Raw genomic sequence first — 20,246 nt, 5'->3', positions numbered from 1 at the left:
CCCTCGAAGAGGCTGAACTCTAAAGCATTGATCTATCTTTCCTATCTTTTCTTGAGCTGATTTCATAACGTAGAAACTACAATCGTTGAGGAAACACAATAGAATTTCATTAGTACTACATGAAAATTTATTCAAAATTGATAGAAGATATGTAAGAAGGGGATAAGAACTCACCCAAGAACTCCTTTTGATTTAAAAATTTTTGGACGCCCATCAGATAATCCTATATCAAAGACAAGTTCTTTTTTGACACAAATTTTTACAACCTCAAAAGGATAAAGGGAAATATCAGGAATAAATTTTGCAAACATAGATCCTACCAAGTAGATCATTATATTGTATTTGGAAGTATACTCAGGCCCCGCAATGAATGAGAAGTACTTCTCAAAGACCTCATAAAATCCAAACTTGCAAGGACACTGAGCATTATATCCAAGAAGACTCGGAACCCAACCTTTGAATAAACACTTTACTCTTTGTTTTTTAAGCAAACCACCAAAATCAATGGAGATGCTCTTGTACTTCAGAGGGTCAATCTAACTTTAACCAAAAAAAACACAAAAGGGATGTAAAAAATTTAGTTAGCAAAGGATAAAACATTGAAGCCAATAAGATAACTTAGAAGATTAGAAATCATATCTTCCGTATTCAAGGAAAATTTCTTTTGGTCAAAAACTATTTCTATGATCATGTCAAATTATTAATTAAATCAAAGAATAAGGTCCATGTTTTGCGGGACATAGACAATTAAGAGTCTCACTTGCAACAATTGTTGGCATTATGATGTATGTGTTGTAGTTGATGTTGGAAATAATACTGAGAGGGGGTGTGAATCAGTATTATCAAGTCAAATATTTCCTTTTTCAACTCCAGATAATATACGCTACTTCAGTTAATAAAAACCACGTATATACGCAACTACATATAAAGAAATTCGTGTATATAGAGCAGACTTATAATTAGATTTATCTTTCAGATGTCAGTTATTAATCTGTGAATCAGAAGTAAATAAACAGTACCATAAACAGTGAAACAGAGCAGAAGACAGTCACACATAACAACACAAGATATAAGGAGGAAACCCAATGTGGGTGAAAACCCCCTGCTGCAATTCGTCTCTATCTTCTTTTTAATTAGAAACTTCTCTTTACAATGTTTTGTAATGGTGCAGTCTTTACCAGTACAGAGGCTGCAACCTGCAGAGAGATACAACTCTCTCTCATTCTCCAGCTTTCCTGGAAGGGAGCTCCAACCCCCTTAGTTCTTGTACTAGCTTGAGATACTAGTACGCATGCTTCTACCTGCAGAAGGTTGCAACCTTCTCTTTGCTTTCAAGGACCTCGATTCATAAATTTTCAGACTGGATCCATGAAAATCAATCAATCATCAAGTATATCTACATCAAACAATCTCCTTTTCCCCAATTAGCACTGAATCAAGTAAACACTTCTCTGACAGCTGTACCTAGAACACAGTAACAGTAACCAGACACCAAATTCTGAACCCAGAACACTGCAGCAATAAAACAGAAGCAACTAGTACATAAATCAAGATATGTATGCTACTTCACTATTTAGCAACCTGCTTGTATACGCTTCTGTACCACAACCAACCTGCGTATACGCTTCTTTCATTCACATAAAAAACGTGTATACGCACCTGCACTTCACTGAGCCTACATATAGATCTATAAGGGATAACTCATTCTTTTAAACATTCAGTCATTATTTAACCTAGATTATTATATTTATAGATCAGGAGAGCGAACATATAATAGATCAAAATCATACAGAAATATCAATGTTCAAGTCTTCAGATTTTGATCCATCAATAGACCTTATCCTTCTCGCGCTCAGGTTCCTCCTTCATTCAGATCTAGATCTGCACCAAAACCTAATCACCAGTGTTGTAGATCTAGCACAATATCATATATTCAATAAATCAGATGATCCTTTGCCACATGATCTCCTTCCCCTTTTATAGTTTTAGGCCTTCCAAAATACCACGGTCCAAAACCATAATAAGCCAATACCAAGGACCCAATACCTGGGATCAACACGTTTGACGAGTTATCATGGTCCAAAATCACAGGTTCAAGTACCAAGGACTAACTACCACGGACCGAAGGTAAGTTCTCCAAGGTATACGTGCTTTTCCTTGCATGAAAGTGCATGTATACACACACGTGCCTTTGAAACATCTAACCCACATGTATACGCGACTTTGCCTAGATGAACCTATGTATATGTATTTTCCTTCATTCTGAAAGCCTGAACTGAGATCTATTACCAAAGAGAGTTGCCATCAAGGACAACACCTGTGCCATAGCTCCAAACCTGTGCCATAATGCCAACACTTGATGGCAACCCACTTGTAGCAGAACAACTCTCTTGTATATGGTAACTAGATGAATCTACAGAAGAGATATCAGATGTGACAGAATAAATGTCAGGAGTATTTACAAGTGTGATCAAATGCAGGGTAGCTTCAAGGAATCAGTTCAGAAAGCAACTCACTAAGATGACAGATCATAGTACTACAAGTTAACAACATAGAGGTATAGATTAAACTACACAGAATGAAGAAAGAGAGGTATACGGAGGTTCACCATTGACCAAGCTCCGTATACACATAGGTTCACTATATACAAGTCGCGTATATGTACACATGCACTTTCACAAAAGGAAAAGTGCGTATACCTTGGAAAACTAAATGTGTGGTCCGAAGTGTGTGGTCCAAGGTATTGGGTTCGAGGTATTGGCCTCAGGTATTTGGTCCATGGTATTGGTCCAAGGTATCGGGTCCGAGGTATTGACCTCAGGTATTTGGTCCATGTTATAGGTCCTAAGTGGTTTTGGTCCATGGTATTGAGAAAGTCCTAAGTCTATAAAAGGAGGAGAAGATCATTAGGCCAAGGTGTGCAAGTATCGAATATCTGATATAGTGTGAGATCTAATATGAAGTTTATTGGCTTATGGTGTCATGCTTGATCTGAATTGAAGAAGAACCTTAGTGCTTGATGAAGGATTATATCTAATGATGTATCAGGATCTTAAGGCCTGAAGTGAATTATCTTTATGTGGTCTGATCATGTATCTGAATAACTGGTGCATGTTGTAGTCTGTAAATATGATGATCTGGGTATGATTGAAGTCTGGAACCATTGTTATGTTTAAATCATATTTTACAGACCTATAAGTAGGTTCACTTTAGAAAAGGAGAATTTACACGTTGGTTCGGCTTATTAAAATAGTGTATACATCATAATTTTGATTTGCATATCTGTACGCATGTTCACTTCAGAAAAGGAGCATATACACACTTGTTCCACATATCAAAACAGCATATACATCATAAATTTGATTTGAAAATTTGTATGTTGGTTTGCTTTGAGGAAAGCAGGCATGCACATAGGTTCGACACAAGGAAGTAGCATATCCCTTATAAAATATGTTTTAGTTTCTTCTGTTTTTTGTTGCAGTGTTCTGGGTTATTGCTTGGGTTCTGGTTACTATATTCTAGTGACAACATTCTCAATGATCAGAGTGATTGATTGATTGAGTTGTGGTTGGTTAAAAAGGAGATTGGTTAGTGCAGATATATTTGATGATTGAATGATGTTATTGAGGGATCCAGTCTGAAAATTTATGAAACGTGGTCCCAGGAAGAAAGGAGAAGGTTGTAGCTCCCTTCTAGTAGAATTTGGAGAATGAGAGAAGGTTGTAGCATTCTGTAGGTAGAAGCCTACGTATTGGTATAAGATTTCACTAGTACAAAAATTGTAAACAAAATTCTCTTATTATTAAAAATAAGACAGAGATGATTGTAGCGGGTAGTTTTCACCCACAATGGGTTTCCACCTTATATCTTGGTGTTGATGTGTGTTTCTTGTGTGTGAAGATCTGTTCTATTTTTACAGCACCTAGTTATTGTTTATATCGTTATGATGCACTGATTAAAGATCAATATATGATGAATTAACTGAATCATAAGTTTGTTGGATATACGCTAGTTTCTCTAAACACAGTTGTGTGTACATGCAAGTTCCCTTAACTAAAGTAGCGTATATGAATCTGATTATGGAAATGAAAAAGTTATTGATTTTCTAATACTAATTCACCCCTCGCTCTTAGTATTATTTCCAACGATTGGTATCAGAGCAGGTCCTTCAAAAGAAACTTGATCGCTTAAAGGAAGATCCATCATCATGAGTAATTAAGAAAGTGGGGGGATCCATCAGAATGCCAATGTTTTATGGGAGAAACTTTGTTTATTGGAAGGTAAGAACCACAACCTATATTCAATCTCTTGGAACAGATGTATGGGAAATCATGGAAGGAGGATATACATTTCCAATAGCAATTCCTACAGATGCAGCAGGTAGAAAGCAATATGAAACCAATGCCAAGGCTTTCAACACATTATTTGGAAGTCTGTCACAATTAGGGTTTGTCAAAGTTATGCAGCTCAAATCAGCCAAAGAAATATGGGACAAAATCATTCTAAGCTACGAAGGAGACTCTCAGGTAAAACGTGCTAAATTGCAAGCTCTCAGAATTCAATATGAAACTCGCAAGATGCACAATGATGGAAGTGTAGCCATTTACTTCTTACGTATAAATGAGATTTTTCATTGCATGAAGAATTTAGATGAAGAGGTAAAGGAGGTTACCTTAGTTGAAAAACTTTTAAGATCCTTATCTGCTAAATTTGAATCAAAAGTATCTGCCACAGAGGAAAAGCAAGATCTACAGACTATTACTATGACATAGCTTCACAGAACCTTAATTGCCTTTGAGATGAGAAAAGGAGGTCCATCAAATATGAGAGAAGATGCATTTAAAGCTTCAACGAAAGGAAAAGAACTCAATGAATCAGGACATATTTCAGAAGAAGAAGAGGAAGCGAACTTTGTCAAGAATATTGAATGGGGTTCTGGTAGATTAAGAGGTAAACTACCTTTCAAATGTTTTTCCTGTGGTAGAGTCAGTCATTATGCTGCCAAATGACCTCATAAAGATAAATATGATAAAGGGAAGGAAACTGCAAAATGGAATAGAAAAAAAGTGTAAGTAAAAAGAGCTACTATACTCATGAAGATAGCGATGGTTTATCAAATAGTGATGAAGATGAAAATAATAATGATTATAGACTTCTGATGGCTTACGAAGATGATGATTTTTTGAATGATTTAAATGATGACCTTTATGAAGAAATCTATAAACTCAAAATCTATTTAGAAGAAAAGAATATGATTATAGATACCTTGACATTCCAGCTTGTTGAAAGAGAAAAACACAATGAAATGCTAGAATGTGAAATTCTGGGTCTAAGAAAGGATCTTGAGGAAAAAAAAGCCCTCAATCTTAGATTTGCTAAAGGATCAGAAACCTTAAATGAACTTATCAAAGTGCAGCACTCTCCTCTTATAAAGATAGGTCTTGGATACACTGGAGAAACATCTCAATTACAGAAGCTGTCAACCTCTACTAAAAGCTATCGTGATGTAGCAAAGAGTAGTGAACACTTCGACAATTGTCAGCAAAGGCATAAAGAAAATCACTAGGTGAATCAGGCTCAACTTACTTTAAGGATGAACAGAAGCCACAATCAACCTCAGGTAAATCATACTCAATTTTCTTCAAATAATATCAATCAACAGGTCAGTAGGAGGAACTTCTACTACAATGTTATGAAACTAGCTCACAAAAAGATAGAAAAGGTAGATCAACGCCTTAGAATTCGACCACTTCAAGGGGGCAACCTCCTTTACATTACACAAATGAATGATTTTTTGATGATTCAAATGACAAAACCTCCTTTCTATATATAGGAGTCTAAGGAGTCACAATATAACCCATCCGACCTAACAATAATAATATAAAGGCACAAAAATAACAATAGAGGGCTTCTATAGGGAACAATAGTAAGAATATGGGGACAATAGGGGCACAACAATATTAATAAGGGATACAAATACAATAGTAATGGGGTAATCACTAGTATTATAGGGACCTAACGTGCCCCTCTCCTTCAAAAAAAGTGTTGTCCTCAATGCTTGAGTAGTTCTGGATGCTTCTGTATAAAATTATCATCCTCCCATGTGGAGTCTTCAGTGGATAAGTTCTTCCACTTGATGAGATACTTCGAAATTGATCGATTTCGTAGCTATCGAGTTCTTATTTCTGTGACTGCTTTGAATTCCAATATAATTTTTCCTTCCTCGTCAAGTTCTGGCAATATTGTTTGAACTAGGAGCTTGTTGCCTATAACCTTCTTTAAACATGAAACATGGAAAACTGGGTGCACTCTAGAAGTTGTAGGAAGCTCCAATTTGTATGCCATAGTACCAATGTTTTGCAACACCTTGTACGAACCATAAAACTTTGGTGATAATTTATTATCCCTCTTAGCTTGCTTGAGGGACATTTGTTTATATGCTCATAGCCGTAGGAATACCCAATCACCTACATCAAAACTTCTTTCATTACGATGTTGATCTCCTCGTTGTTTCATTCTATTCTGCACCAACACAAGGTTATCCTTTAAGATTTGGAGGACTTGTTGTTGATGTTGGATGTGATGTTCCATTGCTTGAACCTTAGAATTTTGTCTTAAATATGATGTGATGGATGGTGGTTGATATCCATAAAGTGCCATAAATGGGGCCATTTTTGTTGTCGTATGGAAGGAAGTGTTATACCACCATTCAACCAGAGGAAACCATTTAACCCATTGTGTCTGTTTATTAGATACAAAGCAATGAAGATATCCTTTCAAACATTTGTTTACCATCTCAGTTTTCCCATTAGATTGAGGATGATAAGATGAGTTATGAGCTAACTGAGTACTGAGACAAGAAAATAATTTTGTCCAAAAATTTCCAGTGAAAATGTGATCTCTGTCACTTACAATAATCTTTGGGTTTCCATGTAGCTTTTTAATTGTTTCCATAAATGAAGTAGAAACTGTACTGGCTTTAAATGGATGTGATAATGGACATAAGTGTGCATACTTAGTAAGTTTGTCAACTACCACCATGATGACACTCTTTCCCTCAAACTTTGGTAAACCTGTGATAAAATCCATTGAAACCTCCTCCCAACATTGGCTTGGAATGGATAAAGCTTGTAATAGACCCGAGGTCTTAATTGTTTCAACTTTATTTTGTTGGCAAACAAAACATTCTGCTACAAACTTTTGAATATTTGATTTAAGGCCATTCCAAAAAAATTCTTTCTTATCCCTGTGGTAAGTTTTTAAAAATCCTGAGTGCCCTACTAAGGGAGAAGTGTGCAATTCCATAAGAATATTTTGTTTGAGTTGGGAATTCTTACATAGGTATAAGTGATCTTTGTACCACAACGAATCATTTTGCCAGCTAAATGCATCATATGTACTGGAATCTTGTTGTAACTTTCGAATAAGTACCCACACTTCTTCATCATTCTTCCATTCCTCCCTTGCTTCGTTTATCCAATCCGGTTGGATAATAGAAATGGCGCACATCAATGATTCCACATCCTCATCCTTTCTTGACAGTGCATCTGCCACCACATTTTGCTTCCCTTTTTTGTAGATGATTTCAAAGTTATAACCCAACATCTCTGTGACCCACTTTTGTCGCTCTTCAGAGGATAATATTTGTTCTAAAAAGTATTTAAGGCTATCATGATCCGTTTTTACCTTGAAGTGTCTTCCCATTAGGTAGGGTCATCATTTCTTAAGTGCATGTAGTATTGCCAACATTTCCTTCTCATAAATAGATTTGTGTAAAAACTTTCCCTTGATTGGACGACTTTCAAAAGCAATGGGTCTTTCATCTTGCAATAAAACAACACCAATTCCATTTCCTGAAGCATCACATTCCACAATAAAGGTTTTTGTGAAGTTTGGTGTAGCTAAGACTGGTGCTTGGCACATTGCCTCCTTAAGATGTTCGAAGGACTTTATTGCTTCTGGAGTCCATGAAAATGAATCTTTCTTCAATAATTTTGTTAGAGGTGCTGCTGTTCTCCCATAATTCTTAACAAACTTGTGATAATACCCTATCAACCATCTTTGCAGATGCTTTATGGATGTGGGAATTTTCCATTCTTTAATGGCTTTAATTTTGCTAGGGTCGACCTTAACTCCTTCATGAGATACAATATGACCCAGATATTCCACCTCTTGTACTCCAAAGAAACAGTTGGATCTTTTTGCATATAAATGCTTCTCCTCTAACAGTTGTAACACCCTGTGAACATGTTCAACATGATCCTTCCAACGCTTATTGTAGATTAGTATATCATCAAAAGATACTAACACAAATTTTCTAAGGAAGGGTTTGAAAATGGAATTCATCAAACCTTGAAATGTAGAAGGTGGATTGGTAAGGTCAAAAGGCATGACCAAAAATTCATAATGACCCTCATAAGTTCTAAATGTTGTTTTCAGAATGTCTTCAGTCTTCATACTAATTTGATGATATCCTGAATGAAGATCCAACTTCGTGAAGTAAATTGATCCATGCAATTCATCTAGTAATTCATCAATGACACGAATGGGAAACTTATCTTTAATAGTGAGCTTGTTGAGCTCCCTATAATCTGGACACATGCGCCATGATCCATCCTTCTTGTGCACCAATACTGCCAAAGTAGAGAAAGAACTTTGACTAGGTTGAATTATACCAGCCTCTAGCATTTCTGCAACCATACATTCAATTTCACTCTTTTGGGCATATGAATATCTGTACGTCTTGATGTTTGGAGGAACACTTCCTGGAATAAGATGAACAGCATGATCATGATCACTAATAGGTGGGAGACCTTTGGGAGTCTCAAATACCTTGGAATGATTGTCCAAGACTTTTTGGAGATCTAGACAAATAGATTATTTTGATCTGGAAACATCTAGCGAACATAATTGTGCAATTAAACCTCTTTGTTCCTTTTTTAGAAGCTTTGTCATATCGTTAGAGCTGATTATATTTCCCAGTTTCCTTGCAATACCCCTTAATTCAACTTCCTTTCCTTCCACATAAAATTTCAAGAAAAGTTCTTGAAAATTAAAAGCTATTATACCCAAGGATTGTAGCCATTAGACTCCTATTTCAACATCAGCACCTCCCATTGGAATGGAAAGCATTGGGCTAGTCAATACATATTCTCCCATGGATAAGTTGATATTATGGCACTTTCCAGAGCAATTTATTTTTCCTCCATTTGCAACCATCACTTGACACTCTCGTGCTAGATATAGGAAGAAATTCAATTCTTTTGCTACCTTACAATCAATAAAATTGTGGGTACTTCCTAAATCAATCAACACTATTACCTTTTTCTTCTTGATTTTCCCTTCTATCTTAATGGTTTGAGGAGTAGTAATTCTAGCCAATGCATTACAAGATATGGTCAGATTCATTTCTCCTTTATCTAGGCTTTGTTACTGGAGTATATCCTCTTCTTTTGACCTTTCTTGCTCCTTTTCTTCTTCCTCTTTAGAATCTATGTAGAATAATTTCTTCTCAGCACACTTATGACCTTTAGTGTATTTGTTATCACAACTGCAACAAAGCCCTTTTGCTCTTTTTTCTCCCAATTGTTGTGGTGTCAACCTTATAGGTTGTGGAAGACTAGGGCCAACAACACTTCCATCTTTATAGTTGTGAGTGGTATGCTTCCTAGTTGCCATAATTTTGCTTTCCATTTTTCTTGGTAACCTGAATGCCTTCTCTAATGAATCAGGTTCCCAAAGGCAAACATCATGTTGGATATTATCCTTTAAATTCCCTATTACACATCAATTCTATGCTCCTCTGGAATATTTTTTACCCTTATGTTCAATTTTTGGAACTCCTCAATGCGCTCCATTATTGAACCCTTTTGTTTGAGACTTATCAATTGGCTAAAAAAAGTGTTGCTTTTTGTATCCTCATAATGTGTTGTCAATTCTTCCGTAAAAATTGCCCAAGTGATAATTTGTTTATGAGAGTAAAGCCATTGATATCATACAAACTGATTTGGTTCCAAATATAAATTTACAATACGTACCTTTTGTGTGTTTTGCACGTTATTGAGGTAGAAAAATTGCTCCATCTGTAATATCCATGTTGCGGGATCCTTGCCATCAAACTTCCTCATATCGATTTTTGGAATATGGTGGGTCTTCGATCCAACATTAGAGTCTATGAAATCATGATTGACATTTCTTTTGTTTGAATCATGAGTTTCCTTTGCTACCCTTTCACCATTATTAAGTATTTCTTGTAGAAAATTTGTCAAATATGTCTTCAAATCTATCTTCAAATCATCAATCGTAGCTTCCACGCCATTCATCTTAGCTTCCATGCCATTCATCTTAGCTTCCATGCCCTTTGTCATAGATTCCACGCCATTTATCTTAGCTTCTGTTAGCTTTTGTGAGAGTGAAATTTGTTGCACTTGGTCTTGTAATTTTGATATATCATGTAGCATTTCTTCCTCTTCTTCATGATTCATGCTAGAGCTTTTAGGTTGCTTACTAGGTGTTTGCATTTTCTTTCCTCAGGACATCAGTTACCGATAATAATTCTCTACTATGCCCTTTGAATTCCTTCAAAATAATATTTCAAGCCAAGCTTAAGAAAAAATTTAAAAAAAATCTACACACCTTTTTTCACTTTGTAGGAGCTTGATATTGCCTTTGATGTATCTCAGTAATTTTGAATCATCCAGTTTTGAAATTGCAACCAACAGTCGCCCTCAGTGTCCTCTTTCCAATGCCACCACTTTCATCCCAATTCGATTCGCCAACAAAGAGTTATGCCAAATCTCCCACAATGACCTGATTATAGAGTAGTTTAGCAGAGCGAACTTGTACGACATGCCACATGTCCTTGTTTCGACCTTTGGCTCTGAAAAATATGTACAAGAAACTACAGTCTGTCCTCTTTATGTACCTTCTTATGAAATTTCAATCTGATGCTCAGAGAGAAAGTTATGATGATTTTTTCCAGGTCACCTGTTTGGAATGTAATTCCGGAGTCTGCAAGAAGACCAACTTCCTTAGATCATATCTCCATAAAATAGTCCAAAAAGCTCTGAAATTTGGACCCGAGGTTTAGTGTGACTTCTTCTCAAATGGGTTTTTTTTTTGCTTCTGAAACATCGTAGAAAAGAATTTGTAGCGAAAATGCCACAATGACCTATTTGGAGTAGCGAAACCCTAGAATCCAAAAGCTCTGATACCAAATGTTATGAAACCAGCTCACAAAAAGATAGAAAAGATACATCAACGCCGTAGAATTCAGCCTCTTTGAGGAGGAAGCCTCCTTTACATTACGCAAATGAATGATTCTTTTATGATTCAAATGACAAAACCTCCTTTCTATATATAGGAGTCTAAGGACTCAGAATATAACCCAGCTGACCTAACAATACTAATATAAAGGCACAAAAATAACAATAGAGGGATTCTATGGGGCACAGTAATAACAATATGGGGACAATATGGGCACAACAATATTAATAAGGAATACAACTACAATAGTAATGGGGTAATCACTATTATTACAAGGACCTAACATACAATCAACAGGTCAGTAGATTCTATAATCCTAGGAACTTCTTTAATGGTCAATGTTTCTCATGTCATAACTTTGGACACAAAGCTACTCAATATGTTGCTTACAAAACTATCATGACTAGAGAAGCACGAAATCAAAGAAATGTGATAGGGATCAAGAAAATTTCCTATAATAGCTTTTCTTTTGTTGAAAATGAAATAGAATGCTCAATCTGTAACAACTTTAGCCATGAAGAATCTAAATGCAGGAGTAAATTTTGACAAATAGCTCAAAAAGAGAAAACTCCATTAAATCCCAAAATATGGAGAAAGAAAGAACTGCAAATAGAAATATGTGGTATATCCTTGTATGTATAAGGATAAGGAAACCGGTGGTACATTGACAGTGGATGCTCAAAACACATGACAGGTGACATAGAAATACTACACTCATTTAATGCCTTACAAAAGGAAAAGAGTGTCTCATTTGGAAATGACACTCCTATTGTCATAAAAGTTAAAGGATCTATTTTCTTGAGATAAAAAGTTAAAGATGGCAATGTTATGTATGTTGATGGCTTAAAGCATAATCTGTTGAGTGTGAGTCAAATATGTGATCAAGAAAATGAAGTAGTGTTTCGATCAAATGGATGTGTTGTTCGTGAGCTTGACACAGGAGAAATCGTGATTAAAGGTACATGAACTCCAAACAACCTATACATACTCAAGGGAGGACAAAAACAATGTTATCTAAGCAAAAATGATGAAAACTGACTATCGCACAGAAGATTGGAACATCTAAGATTTTCTCAAATAAGAAAAGCTTGCAAATTCCAGGTTGTTTGCGATCCTCCAAATATCAACATTCCTGAAAATACTATATGCAAATCATGTCAATTTGGTAAGAAAACTAGATCTAAAATCATCAAAAAGGAAGGATCAGCTAGTAAGCCTCTTGAACTTGTTCATACTGATTTATGTGGTCCATCAAGGAAAAAATCACCTTGTGGAGAAGAATACTTTATAGTGTTCATTGATGATTTCTCCAGAATGTGTTGGATAGGTCTTCTAAAGCATAAAGATGAAGCATTTGAAAAGTTCAAGGCCTTCAAAGCTTTGGTTCAAAATGAATTAGATCACAAAATTAAATTCCTCGGATCTGAAGAAGGAGGGGAATTTACCTTAGACGAATTCTTTGACTTTTGTGAACAACATGGAATAAAAAACCAGTTCTCCACTACAAGGAATCCTCAACAAAATAGAGTGGTAGAAAGGATGAAAATAACTATTCAACAAATGGCTTGTGCTATGCTAGATGAATCTGGAACTCCTGCAACCTTCTGGGGTGAAGTTGCATTTGCTGTCGTCACTATTCCCAATCAAGAAAATTTTCAGGTAAACAACACTCAAGCTCCTCTTGAAATTTGGTATGGTAAGACTCCTACTGTAAAAAACTTCAAAGTTTTTAGAAGGAAATGTTACATCAAAAGGATTGATGAAAAACTTGGTAAGTTTGAACTTAGAGCAGATGAAGGTATTCTTCTTGGCCAGTCTTCTTGAAGCAAAGGATATAAATGTTACAACAAAAGACTTGGGAAAATCATTGAAAGTATTGATGTTGTGGTTGATGAAGCATACAAAAATCCCAAACAAATAAAAAACGAAGATTATGAAAATGAAGAGTATGAGGATCATTTTCCCACATCAAATCACACTGATTCTGAAGAAGAAACCAATGAAGCACCAAAAGAAGAGATAATGATAGAAGAAATGACTCCGTCCAGGTATGTTCAGAAAAATCATCCAGAAGCTCAAATATTAGGAGAAAAAGGGGCAGGTGTGTAGACTATAAGAACCATTGCTGAAGCTTCAAGCTATCTAGCATTACTATCTTCCACTGAACCTCAAAATGTAAATGAAGCATGCAAAGATGAATGTTGGGTCAAGGCCATGAATTAAGAACTTGAGAAAATTGAAAAGAATAATACTTGGGAATTAGTTCATAGACCTCATGATAAGAATATCATAGGTTCTAAATGGATATTAAAAAGCAAGCTGAATGAAAATGGAGAAGTTATTAGAAACAAGGCCAGACTTGTTTGTAAAGGATATGCTCAACAAGAAGGTATAGACTTTGAAGAAACTTTTGCACCTATTGCTATACTTGAAGCCATCAGAATGTTTCTTTCTCTTTCTAGTTTTCAGAAATTCAAAGTATACCAAATGGATGTAAAATCTGCCTTTGTTAATGGAGACTTAGAAGAAGAAGTCTATATTGAACAACGAGAAGGATTCATTCTTGGAAATGATGCAAAACTTGTATGAAAACTTAGGAAAGCTCTCTATGGTCTGAAACGGGCTCCAAGGGCATGGTATTAATGTCTTGACAAATATCTCCACCAACAGGGTTTTTCAAAGGGGTTAGCAGATAGCAATCTATATAAAAAGATGGACACTGATAAATTGCTAATAATTGTTGTGTATGCTAATGATATCATTTTTGTCAGCAATGAAGAATCCATGCATCAAAATTTTGCTTCAGTAATGCAGAAAGAATTTGAAATGACCTTACTTGGTGAGCTTACCTACTTTCTTGGTCTACAAGTGCAGCAAAATAACAACGGTATTTTTCTCTCACAAACCAAATATCTCAAACAAATCCTGAAAAAGTATGGCATGGAAGATTCTAAACCAGTATGTACTCCAATGGTAATAGGATTTAGTCTCAGCTCAAATGACGAATCATCAACGGTACATCAACCAATGTACATATCCATGATTGGCAATCTTCTTTATCTAACAGGTACCAGACTGAACATCGTGCATGCAGTGGGAATAGTTAGAAGATTCAAAGCAAATCCAAAGGAATCACATCTTTAGGTAGTCAAAAAAAATTTCAAATATCTTCAAGGAACACAGAACTTTGGCTTATGGTATCCTAGAGATACAGATATTACACTTCATGCATATACAGATGCAAATTGGGCAGGAAGTGTTGATGAGAAAAAAGGCACTAGTGATGGTGCATTCTATATGACTTCCAGGTTGGCGTCTTAGTCCAGAAAGAAACAAAGTTCAATTGCATTATCTACAGCAGAAGTAGAATACATGGCCGTTGCATCTTGCTTCACACAATTACTTTGGATGATGAAAACCTTGCAAGATATTTAGATCACATGTACTCCACCCATATCCATTCTATGTGATAATACAAGTGCCATTAGTATTTCAAAAAATCTAGTGATGCACTCCAACACCAAGCACATACCCATCAAATATCATTTCCTATAAGAACAAGTTCTTGAACAAAAGGTCAAATTGGAGTCTGTTCCCTCCAAAGAATAGGTTGCTGATATATTGACTAAACCACTACCCAGAGAGACATTTGAATATCTCAGACAAAAGCTGGGAGTAGTTTCTGTGTCATCCCACTGCTAGATCTTATTTTTCAAGGAAAGGTGGTTATATGTGAGTTTCTTGAAGTGTAGTCACATACATGTGCGATTTTTTGTGGACACAGTCGCGTATATGTTGGTTTGAAGAAAAACAGTGGGACGGGATCAAGAAGAAGGGTTTGATATGGTTCAGACAATTATTTGCTCTATTAAGTGATGGTCACAATCTGTTGATGATGTGTGGAAATGTATTGGTACTCATAAGATCTTATTTATAAGTTCTTTTGATCCTCACAAGTTAACTTGATGCATATATGATTGATGATGATGCCTTGATACTTCTTTCTGATATATGCATGATCAAATATGATAGTGAACAGATGGAACAGGTTCAGGGGGAGCATATGCTTCGAATAATGCATTGTTAGCATTATTGTTAGAAGTCCTTGGTTGTGTTGCTTTTGTGGGTAAATGAAACATCTTGCTACTGGTTGTTGGTTGGTCAAGAGAATGGTATTCCTAGTTACAGGTCTGGATGTTGTTGACAAATTCTGCTTATGATAGTTGTTGATGACTATCATGGTCTTATTTAACACATTTGGTCTCTGTTATATATATCATGTATATCTTTTAATGTAGCAATCATGAAAATACCTAATTTCTAACCCCACTCTCCATGGGATGAATTATGTAATGTCTCTTGTTGGCAACTTGTATAAACAATTGATATATCTCCACTTGGTTGGGTGGATGAGTAAAATTTGGTATATCCCCACTTGGTTGGGAGATGGATGCATGTATGAATCATTGTTGATAGGAAGGTCATTTGAGATGTATGTATATAGTCATCTTCTTCTTTTAGAACTTTTTTTGCAGACCTTGCTTATGATTAGGGGGAGCATGGACTCTCTCAAGGGAGCTCAATTAGCACTTTAGCATATCAGAGAATTCAGCATGCACTTAGGGGGAGCATGACCCTTTGCCCTTGATGTCAAAGGGGGAGAGTGACTTGGTGTTGGCATGGTTGTTGTTGTTTTTTCCATCAAGTACAAAGGAAGAGATCATTGGAATTATGATGTATGTGTTGTACTTGATGGCAACCCACTTGTTGCAGAACAACTCTCTTGTATATGGTAACTACATGAACCTACAGAAGAGATATCAGATGTGACAAAATACATGACAACAATATTTACAAGTGCGATAAAATGCAGGGCAGCTTCAAGGAATCAGTTCAGAAAGAAACTCACTTAGATGACAGCTCACAGTACTACAGGTTAACAACATAAAGCTATAGATTAGACTACACCAAATGAAGAAAGAGAGGTATACATAGGTTCACCATTGACCAAGCCATGTATACATTCAGGTTCACTGTATACAAGTTGTGTATACGTACACACGCACTTTCACAAAAGGAAATGCGCGTATAACATGGAAAACTAAATGTTTGGTGAAAAGTATGTGGTCCATGGTATTTTGATCCATGGTATTGGTCCAAGGTATCGGGTCCATGGTATTGACCCCATGTATTTAGTCCAAGGTATTGGTCCTAAGTGGTTTTGGTCCATGGTATTGAGAAATGCGTAAATCTATAAAAGGAGGAGAAGATCATTAGGCCAAGGTGTGCAAGTATCGAAATATCTGATATCGTGTGAGATATAATATGCAGGTTATTACCTTATGGTGTCGTGCTTGATCTGAACTGAAGAAGAACCTTAGCGCTTGATGAAGGATAAGATCTAGTGATGTATTAGGATCTTAAGGCCTGAAGTGAATTATCTTTATGTGGTTTGATCATGTATCTGAATAACTAGTACATGTTGTAGTATGTAAATATGATGATTTGGGTATGATTGAAGTTTGGAATTGTTTTTATGTTTCAATCATCTTTTACAGATCTGTATGCAGGTTCACTTTAGAAAAGGAGCGTATACATGTTGTTTCTACATATCAAAATACCGTATACATCATAAATTTGATTTGCAGATCTGTATGCTGGTTCGCTTTGAGGAAAGCGCTTATGCACGTAGGTTCGACACATGGAAGTAGCGTATACCTTATAAAATATGTTTTAATTACTTTTGTTTGCTATTGCAGTGTTTTGGGTTATTGCTTGGGTTCTCATTACTGTATTTTGGTGACAACATCCTAAATGATCAAAGTGATTGATTGATTCAGTTGTGGTTGGTTCAAAAGGACATTGATAGATCTAGATATGTTTGATGATTGAATGATTTTGTTGATGGATCCAGTCTGAAAATTTATGAAACGTGGTCCTTGGAAGAAAAGGGAAGCTTGTATCCCTCTGTAGGTCGGCACCTACGTACTAGTAAACATATCAGCTAGTACAAGAGCTAGGTGGTTGTAGCTCCCTTCCAATAGAAGTTCAAGAACAAGAGAAGGTTGTAGCCTCCTGCAGGTAGAAGCATGCACACTGGTATAAGACTGCACCAGTACAAAAGTTGTAAAAATAATTCTCTTATTATTAAAAATAAGACAGAGACAATTACAGCAGGTGGCTTTCACCCACATTGGGTTTCCACCTTATATCTTGGTGTTCATGTGTGTTTCTTGTGTGTGATGATCTATTCTATTTTTACTGCACCTGGTTACCATTTATATGCTTCTGATGCACTAATTAAACGTCAATATATGATGAATTAACCGAATCATAAGTTTGTTGGATATACGCTAGTTGCTCTAAACACAGTTGTGTGTACATGCGAGTTTCCTTAACTGAAGTAGCACATATGAATCTAATTATGGAAATGTAAAAGTTATTGATTTTCTAATACTAACTCATCCCCGCCTCTTAGTATTATTTCCAACAATAATTTTTTGGTCACACAAAAAAAAATTAGTTCCCAGAATTGATGCCAAAATGACATGTAGGTTATTTGGTTTTCTTATTTACACCCTCATGTGTTCAAGATTAATTTATTAAGGCAACCCACAAGGCTTATTGAGCATCCATGTGATCGAAGTCCACAACGACAACTAGTAAGTTTCGTGATCCAAATAGGGATCCTCTTTTTCAGAAGCCTTGTTAGAAAACTAGAATGCCTATTTTCCCAACAAGTATACCATGTGTATGTTCGCTAGTTCTCGAGTTAATAAATTTTAAGCTTTTGGAGATTCTCTTTCCCCATATAAAATAATTTGCATAATAAGAACATTGTCAGATACTAATGAGAACACAAAAACAAAAACTTCTTCAGTTGTTAAGAAATACATGCATATAGAACTGGATGAAGAAACTTTTAGACTTTCATACATGCCATAGTTGAAAATCATATTTCAAGCTTATAAAAATTCTAGAACCAATTGCAGATTCGATTTTCTCACTATGAATTTAACATATCTGCAGATTAATAGGTGTAATTTAATGTATACAAATGTAGAATGTAAGTAGAAATTTGTAGTTAAAAACTAGATTTAGATTCGGTGGTTATAAGGAGAAGTCGTTGTCCCCCACAACCCAATGAAATCCAAATCCCAACATGTTTGCTCCCCATGGACCTATTAGGAATGGAAAGGTACAAAAAATATTACTCTCACTTAAGTGCTTGGGAGTGGAATGATATGATTGCAAATAAAATTTCGATTCAGTCTAGCATGGATAGTTATAATGAGAAATTTCTCATTCCACCCCACGTAACCCACTTCCAAAATTCAAGTTCAATGTAAAGTAAATATCACTTTCTTACATTATTGAAGTTGGGATAAGATCATTCTTGACATTTATCAAACAAAGGAGTTAGCTCAACCAGTTATCACCAATGTTATTGGGAATTTTTCTAGTTTTGTAGCAGTGAATGTCAAGTTGAAATAACACTAGGTTAGGTGTAGTGCTCTAGGTCACAAGTTTACTAGGGACACCATCCACAAATGTGGGGAAGCATAACTTGAGTTTCCATACAAGGTTTTCCTCAAGGGAAAAAATGTCTTAGAGTCATGTCTCCAAGCCAACAATGTTGCATGGGACCTGCCCCCCACCCCCCACCATAAGGAAAAACCCTGTGTACCCTGCATTCCCATGTATCAGATACTTGTGGACCCTTAGAAAATGTTCCCAAATTGTTGGGGACTTAATTGTGGATTCAGGTATTTGTTGGTCATCTCAAATATATCCTAGGAATATTTTAGGAGAATTCTAAATGGATTCCAGATATTTTTTTGGGATATTTCAATTAAATTTAATGGAGATTTACTTTACTATTAAAGTGGAATTTATTGTGTTAATGCAAATTTGGTTTCAAATTTCTCTATGGATAATCAATAAAAATTATCTGTTAAAACTATATGAAAAAAACAAAAATAACATCTCACAGTGACCAATCAAACACAATTATCGACGAAAACAATATGAAAAACAAAAATAAGAAGAAAAAGATCCTACCAGAGGATTTATCACAACATAGTTAAGACTTTAGCACACAACTCACCATCTCTAAATAAGCGAAAAGACTAAAACCAATTTAACAGATATCCAACTGCATGAAATTAATTTAATCCTCCCCAAGATGAACAAAAATGATGTGAGAAAAAGGTATTTGTCTCGAAAGCCAAGATGCATATTGCATTTGATAACATTTAGAGGGATTACGCCTGTATTAGTAAGACCATATCTGAGAATGCCACCCACGGTGCAGGATGCATATAAGGCCAGGTAATAAATGGTGATTTCCCTTGGCTCGCTAGGTGCCAACACAACTAATGTGCTCCAAGCATTAGCATTGTAACATATATTTTCTACAAGACTCATGGTGTTGTGGAGATTCAATGGAGGATCTGTTTCTTTTCAAGAGTCGCTAACACAAACACGCCTCCTCTAAGATGCCTTAAGAAAGAAAAATATGGGGAGTAAAGAAAAATCAAAATTAGAGATCATTCTTCCTTCTCTAACATCGCCATGGCAATGGATTTGATTGATCATTGTGTGTTAGGTCCCTATATTACTAGTGTAACCCCTTATTATTATTAGTACAACCCCCTTATTATATTTATGTGCCCATGTAGTCCCCATGTTGTTATAATTGTGCCCCATAGAATCCCACTATTGTTATTATTGTGCCCTTGCATTATTATTGTTATGTCTACTATGATTATATTATGACCCCTTAGACTTCTATATACAGAAAGGAGGTATTGTCATTTGTATCATCCAAGAATTTTTCATTTGTGTAATGTAAAGGAGGTTTCTCCCTCGAAGAGGCTGATTTGCAAGGCGTTGATCTTTCTTTTCTATCCTTTTGTGAGCTGGTTTCATAACATTGTGTAACACGACTAGATAAAATAGATGAGAGAGAAATATGGTTT

The 20,246-nt window shown here is 35.8% G+C and overlaps 1 pseudogene; it reads right to left on the bottom strand.

Moving 5' to 3' along the window:
• LOC149170841 (mitochondrial phosphate carrier protein 3, mitochondrial-like) overlaps positions 1–19,841 on the bottom strand; it is a 43,329-nt pseudogene extending 23,488 nt beyond the window's left edge.
• Positions 19,842–20,246: the final 405 nt, after the last annotated feature.

The sequence above is a fragment of the Pinus tabuliformis genome, chromosome 4_2 (genome assembly GCF_031772625.1).
Source record: "Pinus tabuliformis cultivar Carrire ecotype Pingquan chromosome 4_2, CPIR1, whole genome shotgun sequence".
In the NCBI taxonomy this organism is placed as follows: Eukaryota; Viridiplantae; Streptophyta; class Pinopsida; order Pinales; family Pinaceae; genus Pinus; species Pinus tabuliformis.
Note: the sequence above shows the minus strand (reverse complement) of the source record. Positions and strands in the feature narration are given on the sequence as shown.